General features: G+C 44.2%; 1 protein-coding gene across 1 annotated transcript in view; it reads left to right on the top strand.

Annotated features, from left to right (window-relative positions):
• The window catches only part of GALNT13 (polypeptide N-acetylgalactosaminyltransferase 13), a gene marked incomplete at its 3' end in the record, with an annotated part of 686,573 nt that overhangs the window by 154,082 nt on the left and 520,063 nt on the right, over positions 1-12,428 (top strand). The window contains exon 2 of the mRNA XM_084642901.1: positions 5,527-5,749. The remainder of the gene's footprint in view (positions 1-5,526; positions 5,750-12,428) is intronic.

Raw genomic sequence — 12,428 nt, forward strand, 5'->3', positions numbered from 1 at the left:
CCACATCAGAGTATCCCATACCCCAGTGCTCAGAGCACTCAGCTGAGGGATGGGAAACCCTTGTTCCAATTCCTCCTTCTTCTAAGGCACCCAAGGTGGAAACTGAACCAGGGTCTCCCACATCCCAGATGAGTTCCCTAATCAATACCCTAAAGGTTACAAAGGAGGCGGCTGCCTCCATCTCCTGCCCCCTGAGCCATTGTGTATGGAGTTAACTGTGCACTGCTCCTGTTCTTGCAAGAAGTGGTTTAGGTGCCTGACTGCAGGAGATGGTTCATGGCTGTGGATCACAAACCGAGATGGGCCATCTCCCTGCAGCCCAGACTCAGGTTCCTAACTCTGTGAGAGGGGCAGGACTTACAATGGACCCCACTCATCAGTGCTGCTGTTGACTAGCTTAGGAGGCTCTCTGCCTAGAGTGCTGGCTTTTGTGGAGCCCATTCTAAGGTGCCTGTTTCTCCCCAAGGATTCTATAGGGAGCCTAGTCACCTTACCCAGGGTTAGTGGATTCCATTGGGTGGTTAGGGCCCAGATTCACAATAGCATTTAGATGTCTTATGCCCACTGAAATCAATGGGAGGTTAAGCACCTAAATTCCTTTGGGGATCTGGACCTAGGGACCTAAAAGTTAGGCCTTGCAATGCTCAGAGTGGCCTCTTTGACTTAGGATGTGTATTGTATAAATAAAAGAGAACAGCATTGAATGATTTCAAGGTAACCATTCACTCTGGGCGTTGGTGGATTGTCAGAATGCATTTGGCATCTCCACATAAAAATTTAAAAGATAAATGAAGAAGCAGGTTTTTTATGGAGAATACTGATCTGTTCAGCTCTACCTGATTGCTTCTCACACCCAGGTGCCTTTGGTAAACACAAAAGTTATTGACTCTGCTTACATTTGTTAAGAGCAGGACAAATTCTTTTAGAACTTTCATCCCAAAGCAGCAGGACTGAATCAATGGCAGTTTAGGCTCTCTAGTGAAGTGCCTGCGGGTCTCTTGCTGGAAAAATGGAATGGTGCTTTTAATCAATCACAGGAATGAATCTTTGCAACAAGGCTTGGAAACGTAGCAAGTAGGTTTTTTTTAATTCTCCTGTCAAAAACAAAATTGGAACCACATTAGAAGTGCTGGATGTGCGCTATTGAGCCACAGTACTAAAGGGATCTTAAAATCCCCACATGCTATAGAACTTTAAAAAAAGGAGGGGGAGAAAGAAAGGAAAATAGAAATTGTCATTTAACTGTGTACTGAAGTGATCCAAACTCCCCCTGATTTTGGTTTCCAAGCAAGATGAGAATACCACACTTCGCAATGATTTCTAACCACTATGTATGTCTATATTCTGGGCATTCTTAAGGAAATAGTCCAGCTCTCATTAAAGGCAAGGTAAAGTTTTGTATGAACTTAAATGGAAGCAAGATCAAGCTCTTATTGGCCCTTAATGGTGAGCACCTCTGGTTGCTAGTGTCACTTTATGTTTAATTGTACATTTTAACCCACAGAAAGCCTGGGTGGATCCAAAACCTATTCTCACAAAGGTTGTGGCTAGGAAACCACACTGGTATTGGAACAAACATAACATAGTCGAGTGGATCAAGCACTAGGCTGAAATTGAAGAAACCTGGTCTCTAATCCCAGCTCTACTGCTGTGTGACCTTGGGAAATTCACTTTACCTTTCTGTGCTGTCTTGTCTGTTTAGACTGCAAGCTCTTCGGGGCAGGAAGTATCTCTCACTATATATTTATAAAGTGTCCAGCATCATGGGTCCCTAATTTCAGCTGGGGCCCTGAGGTTTTACTATACGACAAATAACAATAATGATACTAGTTTCCCAAAAGGCAAGAAACCACTGGTTTAAAGAGCTGCTTTTATTTAATATATGTTTTGGATCGAAGACAAAGATGCATGATTAGGAATTATTAGATAGCCCCTACTATGTTCCATTTACTGCTCATCTCAAATCTTTTCTAAGGTAAATTCACTTTCTCTCACTTTCTTGTGTGGATATACTTTATTCTTAGTCAGAAAATTCTTTTGTACATAAAAATGGGCAAGAGATGTTACTTGAGAAGAAAACAGTGATACCAAGTAAATAGCATATACAACTTTGTGATGGGGGGCTTGTGGGTCTGGTTGGCCTACTGGTTAGCACACCTGCCTCCCAGTCCCTTGCCCCTCTGTCAGGGCAGCTGCAGTAGTAATATCTGTCCTGACTTTGAGGCTGGAATCTTCACCTTTCCATCCCCTCTGGGCCTCAATCCTTAAAGAGATGCAATATGGGGACCTGGGCCTTCCTTCTACTAGGTTGCAACCCAGGGCCCTGTGGGAGGCAACACTGGCTGAGTCCTCCCTGCAGCATGTGTAAGTCCACTTCCTTGGATTCCTTCCTACCAGTGAGTCCCTTCACTATGGTCCAAACAGTTAGCCTTTCAACAACAGCAAAAGAATCCAAAGGAGCAGGGTCCTGCAAGTTTTCAAAGGGGGTAGGGGTAGTGGTTGGAGAAGGCTCTGCTTGAGGGCCTTACCCACTCTGTGCTCCCCTCTCCAGCTCAACCTTCAGTCTGGCTTCCTGGAGAAGGATTCCTCTCTCTTGCAGCCTGTCTCACCACCCTTTGCCTGGGCTTCTGAGCTGCCTTTTAACTTTCTCCTCCAGCTGGAGCATGCTCAGCAGGCCCAGAGGGTGGGGTTGCCAGGCATCCGGTTTTCAACCAGAACGCCCGGTGGAAGAGGGACCCTGGCGTCTCCGGCCAGCCCTGCTGACTGGGCTGTTAAAAGTCCCGTCGGTGGCGCAGTTTGGCGAAGGCAGGCTCCGTGCCTGCCATTGCTCCGTGTGGCTCCCGGAAGCAGCGACATGTCCCTAGGTGTAGGGGTAGCCAAGGAGCTCTGAGCGCTGGCACCACCCCAAGTGCCACTCTGCAGCTCCCATTGGCCAGGAACCGAGGCCAATGGGAGCTGCAGGGGCAGCTCCTGAGGATGGGGTCAGCACACAGAGCCGCCTCAACACGCCTCTATGTAGGAGCCAGAGAGGGGACGTGCTGCTAGTTCCGGGAACCTCCTGAGGTAAGCACCACCTGGAGCCTGCGCCTCAACCCCCTACCCCAGCCTTGATTCCCCCTCCTGCCCTCCAAACCCCTTGGCTCTAGCCTGGAGCACACTCCTGCACCCCAAACCCCTCATCCCCAGAGCCCTCACTCCAACTTCCTGTCCCAGCCCAGATCCCTCTCCTGCACCCCAAATCCCTCATCCCTAGCCCAACATCAGAGCCTCCACCCCCAACCAGAGCCCTCACCCTCCTGCACCCCAGCCCCCTGCCCCAGCTTGGCGCCACCTCCCACACCCTGAACCCCTCATTTTTGGCACCACCCTGGAATCCACACCCCTAGCCCAGAGCCCATACCCCTTCCCACACCCCAACCCCCTGCCTCAGCCCAGAGCTCCCTCCCATACTCCAAAGCCCTTGGCTCCACCCCCCCAGCCCAGAGCCCCCTCGTGCACCCCAAACCTCTCATCCCCAGCCCCACTCCAGAGCCCAGACCCCCAGCCAGAATTCTCATCCCCTCCCGGATCCCAACCCATTGGCCTCAATCCAGAGCCCCCTCCCATACCGTGAACTCCTCATTTCTGGCCCCGTCCTGGAGCCTGCACCCCCAGCTGGAGCCCCAACCCCAAGAGCCAGCCTGGTGAAAATGAGTGAGTGAGTGAGGGTGGGGAAGAGTGAGGGAGGAAGGGATGGAATGAGCAGGGGCGGGGCCTCAAAGAAGGGGTAGGGCAGGGGCAGGGCCTCAGAGGAGGGGTGGAGCAGGGAGCGGAGCAACAGTGTTCGATTTTGTGTGAGTAGAAAGTTGGCAACCCTACCAGAAGGGTGGGGCTACTTGGGCCCAGTATTGTCTTTTAATCCATTTGGGCCCAATGTGGGGACTGTTTACACCATCACAAACTGGTTACTGTATAGTGTCCCAGTTTTACAAGACAACATGAAAAGCCCAAGAAAAAATGCCCACATTGAAAAATGGAGGGATGGAATTAGAAAGGGAATATTGTCAATTTGAGTGATAGGGTAGGGATTCCTGTGCATCTTGGTGAGATTGTACAGGGCAAAAAGAAAGAAATTATTAAGAAGGTAATAGCATTGTTATACTGAAATGAAATTAAAAAAGAGAACGTTTAAGCTGCAGATCAGGAAAAGCTGGGAGAATAAGGTTTCTTAGCTTAGAACTATTCTCTATAAATGAACTGATTGCAAGCCTGTCTTTTTGTTACTTAAAATTAGGTTAAACAAAGCACTAGTTAATGGACCACGGGAGATGGACTAGATGACCTAAGTGATCTTTTCCATCTCTTAATATATACAGTTCTGTGTTTCAGTCCAAAATGGTTTACTAAAAATGCTGCTGCTTTTTCCAGGGGGGTGGTTGGCAAAAGGAGATGCATGGGTTTTTGAGGATGCAGTAATTGTAATGAAACTATCCAGTGGATTAGTGAGACACGGGGGACATATTTTTAAAGTTCTGAGTGACAGTTCCACTATGTGCACAAATCCCATAATTTTCGATGGGATTTGAAAATGTAGCCCTAGCTGTCACATAACAGGCATATTCTGAGGCTCATGATTGTGGAGCGGGATGAATGTATTATAGAGAATTGTTTCTTCCTTCACTTCATAATATTGCTGAATTGAATATCATTCTGGGTTGCTTTTTTAACTTGCTAACCTCTCATGCTTTCTCATATATAATACCTGTAGCATGATGGAGGAACTTTTCACTTCTGGATCACTGAGTGTGGTGATATATTTAGCTGGCAGTGCAAAGGGCACACATCTTTCCTGAGTTGTGTGAAACCTTTGTTTTTACAGAATATGTCAGGGTGTCAACAGCTACTTGTATTCTGTCATCATACAGAAGATACCATTTGCTAACACTTTCTCATAACCTTGTCTTGGAAACTTAGAAGTTAGTGATGGAAACATCCCATTAGATGATATAGTCCAATTTCTTGCAAATTGTTTCCTACAGCACCTTTTCCAATATATTGTCCACTCAACTTTAAAAGTCCCAAGTTATGAAGTTTCCCTTGGCAGACTATTCTACAACCTTATACCTGTTACTGTTGGGAAGCTTTTCTAGTAATTTAGCAAAATTTTCCATCCTATTTCTCCAAGTTATACATGCACCCTCTCCATCTTCAGTACATCCTACAGACTCATATGCTCTCCTCCTCTCCTGTTTGTATTCCTTTACTAAGCTATTCACATTTTTATGCTTTGAATCTTTCTTTGTAAGTTGTGCCAGTCTTCTGGTGATTTTTCCTGCTCTGTTCTGAACACACTCAAGCTTCAGTATCTTTTTGGGACTGTTGTGGCCTCAGTAGAATTAATAATCTAGGTGTGGTTTTACCAGAGCAGTACGGAGCCGGGTCTAATATTTCCCCACTCCATGATACCTTCATGAATGCAACACAAAACTACGTTAGTCTTTTGTGCGTCCCTAGTATGTTATAAACTCATGTCTAACTTTCTTTCAGGCATTTTTCTAATGACTGAGTGCTCTTTCATCATGTTCCCTTTAAACTCCTTCCTCGGATGAGTGTCAACTAAGGAAGAATTCACATCTGCACAAGATTCTTGGGGGAAGCACCTAGCTATTCCATGGTGGCCCTTCTGATATCACCTTTCCATTGGCATGTCCACCTGGCACTGGTGTGAGAGAGTCACAGGTTGACCTGAATCAGTAGAGCACCTAATGAGGTAAGCTCCCTTTAAATCAACTGATATCCAACTCCCATTGCCATCTGGGTTTTAAATTCCACAGCTTAAAACAAAAACAGACATTTGCTGACTCAGTCAAAAAGTTGTAGTTAGATTTAGACCCCTGACCAGTCCAGGCTTTTTTTGGGTTAAGATAGGGGAGATCCTTCTGCCTCAGATTCACACACAACTGACCACTGGAGGAAGCACTGAGTTACTCTAAGTTGCCTGCTGGGCACTCATCTGATATCCTTCTGCTCACTCCCAGCCTTTTTAGCCCCTGAAGGACCAATTCTCGGTGATTCTGTCAGCTGCTAATCCTGGGAGGCCTCTCTAAGGCAGTTCTTGGAGGTCTAAACTTTCTGCCTCCTCTTCTTCCCCTCCCGCCCCGGCCCAGGACGTCATCTTCAAGCAGGGTGTGCCCTGGCAGCTGGGCAGAGGGCAGCAAATGCCTGGTACACCCAGTCACAGACAGCAATGACTATCAACTGCAACTATGGTGATACTACCGCCCAACTATAATCTTTGCTCTTTCCTTTTGTAGCTTTGCCTACGATTTTGGATCCAAATTTGGAAAAATTCTAATTTTTGTTTTCTTCCATATGAAACCCTCCAGGCAGCTATATACATTATTATAGCAAGTAAATGGAGGTAAAACAAAAAAAAATATTTGAACTCATAGTAAGCAGCTGAAAATTATAAAATGAGAGTTTAATCATCAGGTTCCTTGGGACGCAATTCTCTCTCACACCATCAGGGAGGTAGAGTTAGAAACTGTGTTGCTTGCTCTTTCAGTAGCACGTGGGCTGTACAGCAATTAATATGTGATCAAGGGATTCTGCCAGCTGCCTGTCACCTTCACCATGCTGCTGTGCACCCTTATCTCCCACTGAAGTAGGGGAAACTCTCTGCCACAGACGGAAGCATAGAACCATGTTAGGTTTGATGGGCCATGACATGTCTACGATCTGGATCCCAAGAGCTATATTGCATCTAAAATAGAAGCAAAAGGAAGACATTTTACCTGATATTGATAGAGTAAGGGACATAGGAATGGTATATTGCTTTGTGTGTTTTTGTGTGTTCTGTATCATGTCGTGTTTTATGTCACTTTTTTTCGGGGAACTAAAAATACTTTCTATAATTGTGGAATAGGTCCCAGGTAGCTAGTGACCAAACTGCTGGGTACAGGGAGTGCTGGATAATTTCAATTCTCCTTGATTTGTTTCTTCAAGAATTGAATATACTCTTCAGCCTCAAGCAAAATTTGTTGGCATTAAAAAAAAAAGACAGTGTCTCCATAGAAGTGAACTGACTCCTTACAAACTGTAAAGAAGGGAGTAAATTGGACAGCAGTTGTCATAAATATAAAGGGAAGGGTAAACCCCTTTGAAATCCCTCCTGGCCAGGGGAAAGCTCCTCTCACCTGTAAAGGGTTAAGAAGCTAAAGGTAACCTCGCTGGCACCTGACCAAAATGACCAATGAGGAGACAAGATACTTTCAAAAGCTGGGAGGAGGGAGAGAAACAAAGGGTTTGTGGGTCTGTCTGTAGTCGTCTTGGCCGGGGACAGAACAGGAATGGAGTCTTAGAACTTTTAGTAAGTAATCTAGCTAGGTATGTGTTAGATTATGATTTCTTTAAATGGCTGAGAAAAGAATTGTGCTGAATAGAATAACTATTTCTGTCTGTGTATCTTTTTTGTAACTTAAGGTTTTGCCTAGAGGGGTTCTCTATGTTTTTGAATCTAATTACCCTGTAAGATATATACCATCCTGATTTTACAGGGGGGATTTCTTTATTTCTATTTACTTCTATTTTTTATTAAAAGTCTTCTTGTAAAACACTGAATGCTTTTTCATTGTTCTCAGATCCAAGGGTTTGGGTTTGTGGTCACCTATGCAAATTGGTGAGGCTTTTTATCCAACATTTCCCAGGAAAGGGGGAGTGCAAGTGTTGGGAGGATTGTTCATTGTTCTTAAGATCCAAGGGTCTGGGTCTGTAGTCACCTAGGCAAATTGGTGAGGCTTTTTACCAAACCTTGTCCAGGAAGTGGGGTGCAAGGTTTTGGGAAGTATTTTGGGGGGAAGGACGCGTCCAAACAGCTCTTCCCCAGTAACCAGTATTAGTTTGGTGGTGGTAGCGGCCATTCCAAGGATAACGGGGGTAATATTTGTTACCTTGGGGAAGTTTTGACCTAAGCTGGTAAAGATAAGCTTAGGAGGTTTTTCATGCAGGTCCCCACATCTGTACCCTAGAGTTCAGAGTGGGGGAGGAACCTTGACAGCAGTTAATGCCACTTCATTTGGATTTAAAGTCATTAGAGCACGAAAGAAGCTGGGATTCTAAAAGTGACATTTCTAAGTTTCACTTTTATGCTGTAGAATTAAAAATGTATTTGTTGCTTTTATGACAGAAAAAAAAAAGCCTTAATGCCACCAAATGTTCTGACAAGAACTTTACGACTTACATATATTTTCTGCCATACAATAACAGGCTATTGACTGTGCAAAGGGAAATGAGAGTAATAAAATAAGGAAACTTTCACTGTCTTTGAAACCATTTTAAAAATTGTACTTGTAAATGTTCAGATTTGTCTGCAGGGAATCAGACAGTAGTTCACTGGAATTTACATGGATGATAGTTTGCACAGTGCTCTGTCCTAGTAAATCTACAGGAAGTCTTTGCTTGTCTTATAATGAACTTATTTAGAGATGGAAGAATGTTTTTGAAATTTAAATGTAGTGGGCTGAAATGTTTCCCATAGGACTGAATAATATCTTCATTAAGAAGAGATGAGGGGACCAGAAAACCTTAACATTTTTTCAGAGAGGGAGGAGGTAAAGCAATTATGAAATATAGAAAATTAAAAATGCAGAGAAGTAATGGTTTGTTAACTCTCTATTAAAACATAAAGTAATTATAGAGCTGTAGTTTTACTGTCTCAGATTCCTCTCCTCTAACTCTATCTTGGATTCCCCACAATTGGGCTTCTGTCCTCTCCACTCAATTGAATCAGCTCTAAGGAAGGATTTAGATTATTTTCCTGGACAGATCTTACCTTATATGGCTCTCTACCTGGCCAACCAGTGCATCCCACATCTACACTGCTATTTTTAGTAGTATAGAGTCCTGTTGTTTCCCACTTGCCAGAGCCTTTCACTGTGGTGTGTGGCTATGCACCACAGAGACAAATGTGGATGCACCCTGCCTTTCACTAAGGTTCAGGTGTGTAGGGGACTCTACTCCACTCACTGAAGACATGCCTCACCGTCTGCACTGCTATTTATATCCATGCAAGCTGGGTGTGCAGTGTCTGTACTTTACACACTGCCATAAGTGTAGACGCACTCTAAGAGGTGGAGGGATGCAATGGATACAATACTGGATTGGGATTCTTTTCTTGGCTCTGCCATTGACCTGCTGTGTGACCTTGGGCAAGTCACTTTATTTCTCTTTGCCTCTGTTTCCCTCTCCACCCTTTGTCTGTCTTGTCTATTTAGATTGCGTGTTGTTCAGGAAAGGGACTATGTGTTTGCACAAAGCTGAACATGATGGGTCCCCAATCCTAAATGAAACCTCTAGGCCAGGGGTGGCCAACCTGAGCCTGAGAAGGAGCCAGAATTTACCAATGTACATTTCCAAAGAGCCACAGTAATATGTCAGCATCCCCCCATCAAAAACCCTCCCCCTCGCTCCCAGCGCCTCCTGCCCACTGGCAGCCCCGCCGATCAGCAACTCCCCGTCCCTCCCTGCACCGCCCGATCAGCTTTTTCGTGATGTGCAGGAGTCTCGGGGCGGGGGGGGGGGAGAGCAGGGAGGAGCAAGGGCACAGCAGGGGCGGGGGAGGGGGCGGGAAGGGGTGGAGGGGGGCAGGGTCTGTGGCAGAGACAGGGGTGAGCAGTGACCACCCCCTAGCAAACTGGAAAGCTGGCGCCTGTAGCTCCAGCCCCGGAGTCCGTTTCTACACAAGGAGCCGCATATTAACTTCTGAAGAGCCACATGTGGCTCCCGAGCCACAGGTTGGCCACCCCTGGGCTAGGCCCTACTGTTGGTAGTGAGGTCTGCTAGTAATAATTGCGTAATGGGGCCCCAACCCTAATTGGCATCTTTGGGTATTACCATAACACAAGTCTTAATTATAGAGGAAGGACTTTGGAGCAGAGACAAGGGTACGTTTGTGGTGATATAGTTGCTGTGGGGAAAGTGGGGAGGAGAGACTGAGTTTGAAGTAGAAAGCAAGGCTGAAGCAGAAATTGAGGCATGGCCCTTGAGGCCCTGGCACATGTGACAGTGTGCATATGGCAGAGAATATGTGTTGATGGGTTAGCAGAAGTGGAGAGGGAGAATTTCAGATGGTTATGAAGGCAAGGGCTTGGCAGAGTGGGAAGGCAGGGCAATAGAGAGAGTGAGATAAGGGAAACTGGAGTTAGGAAGAGGGTCTGGAGCAGACAGTGTAAATGCATCATTCCCTTGGGATGAAATTAGAGTAATAACCTGCAGTGGATAATGGGAAGATTCAAAGCTAGTGGCTTCCATGTAAAGGAGAGTTACACAAAGAGGTGCTGCAGCATCCTACACTGCCCAAATGGAGCTACAAAGTGTTCAAAGACCACAAATTCTTCAGTGACTCTCTGCCCTAGAAATACTGTATGAGGGCTCCTATACCAGGGGAATGGCAGGGGACTTTGCTATTTTCAATTTTTATTATTGTATCCTGTAAGCATAAGAATTACTGCAGAAAACCACTGGGTCAGTCTTGTCTAGTATGCTGTCTCCCACTGTGCCAGTGTCAAATGCTTCAGAGGAAAGAGCAAGAAATCCCATAGTGAACAGTTATGGAGTAATTTGCTCAGAGAGGAAGTTGCTTCCTAACCACTATCAATGGGTGGTTGGATTATACCCTGCAGCATGAGGATTTATATCCTTTATAAAAACATTTTACCTTATCTGTTGTAACTGTTCTCATTACCTCTATGAAATCTCTATTTCTTTTAAAAATCTTACTTAAGATCTTTAGCTCACTGGTACTTTGTGGCAATGAGTTCCACAGACCAGCTATGCGACTGAATATATCAAAAGGATTTCTTTTATCTGGTTTAAAATTGCTGCATTTCAATTTCATTAAATGGCCCCTTCTCCATGTATTATGAAAAGGATAAACAGGAGCACTTGACTTACCCTCTTTATAACATCCATTGTTTTAGATACTTCTAGGTCCCTTCTCATTACTTTCATTCCCAAATGAAACTATCCCATTCTTTTCAATCTTTCCTCATGTTGAAGTCTTTCCAGCTGGTGCAGTTCTAATACAGAGAGGGGAAGGGGGCAGAATTTCAGAGGATTGTGCAAAGGATGTTCACTAAGGCATGGCGCCCAGCTATTTGCACACCAGCACACAGGGAGGTTGGGCATTGGTGGGCCAAAGGAGAGGTGGGGGTAAGGTCTGAACTTCTGCAGCTGTTCTTTTCCTTTTACCCACAGAGGGGGCTGTGTTTAAAGTTGCAGTGACTACAGAAACTTCAGGGTACCAGGGGAGCAATTGAGTAAGCACCACAATGCAGTGGAAACCAGGAGAAGCAGACTTATCTAAAATATTAGCCTAAATAAATAAATAAATAAAATGGCTGCCAGCCGCTGGCCACATAGGACGGTGTGAAGAGGAATAGATCTTGTTTGAGGATGTTTTTGAGGTGACCAGTGGGGAAATTAGGTTTTTAGTGGACAGCAGGTCTAAACCTCAATTGTGGAGAGGCCACCATTGCTCTTGAATACAAAATAATTGAGACACATGATGTTCCTTGAGGCTTCTTTAACTATACTAGTCATCTGGAGTCATGGTGTGCTGAAATCAATGGATCTTTCATTCAGCAAAATCCATTTATGCATGCTCAAAAAAAAAGAGGTGTTCTTTAATGATTCATGATAGATACTGTGACCTCAAACTCAATGTTTTAAAATTTTCTCAACTAGAGATCAATATTAAAATGTGTTCTCTATACTTGCATAACATAAATATTTTATTAGGAGAAACTATTTCATTATGCTTGGTTAAAGCTGTCCAATCCAATTAAAAAAAAACAATAAAAAGTACTCAGTATATTGGATATATTAAATGATCTATATGATCACTTTAAGTGATAAATATGATAGTACACATATGTCCTTATAATTTAGCTGAGCCTGTCACTACAAATAAACCCTGGTTTATTAACTACAAATAGACAATGGTAAGGATCCTACACTCCTTATTCAGGCTAACCTCCATTTGGAATCAATGGGAATTTTTCCTAAATAGAAGTGCATAACAAGACCCAGTGCTTGCATGTATTTTACCAGAAGAAACATACATTTTCTAGATACTTACAATTTTCATTTTATTATTATTGCCACTATAATATGGTGAGCATAAAATTAAAATTGCACAGCCATCTAAACAAATTTAGCCTGAGAACATTTACATGGGTATATCTAAAAGCAATTGCAGTTGCTGGAATTATCTTAATAAGTGTACCCATTTAACACACTGGGCAAAATGTTTCAGTGGCTTTTTGGCAAGTGACTAAAATACTCTTTTTGATTCTTGTTTTGAGGGCTCATCACACATTGTAATCAGCTTTTAGAGAAAGGCTGAAATCTGAATTGATTCAGTGATGTTTCAAAAACAGCATTCCGTAGCC

The sequence above is a fragment of the Lepidochelys olivacea genome, assembly GCF_965140295.1.
Source record: "Lepidochelys olivacea isolate rLepOli2 genome assembly, chromosome: 11".
Lineage (NCBI taxonomy): Eukaryota > Metazoa > Chordata > Testudines > Cheloniidae > Lepidochelys > Lepidochelys olivacea.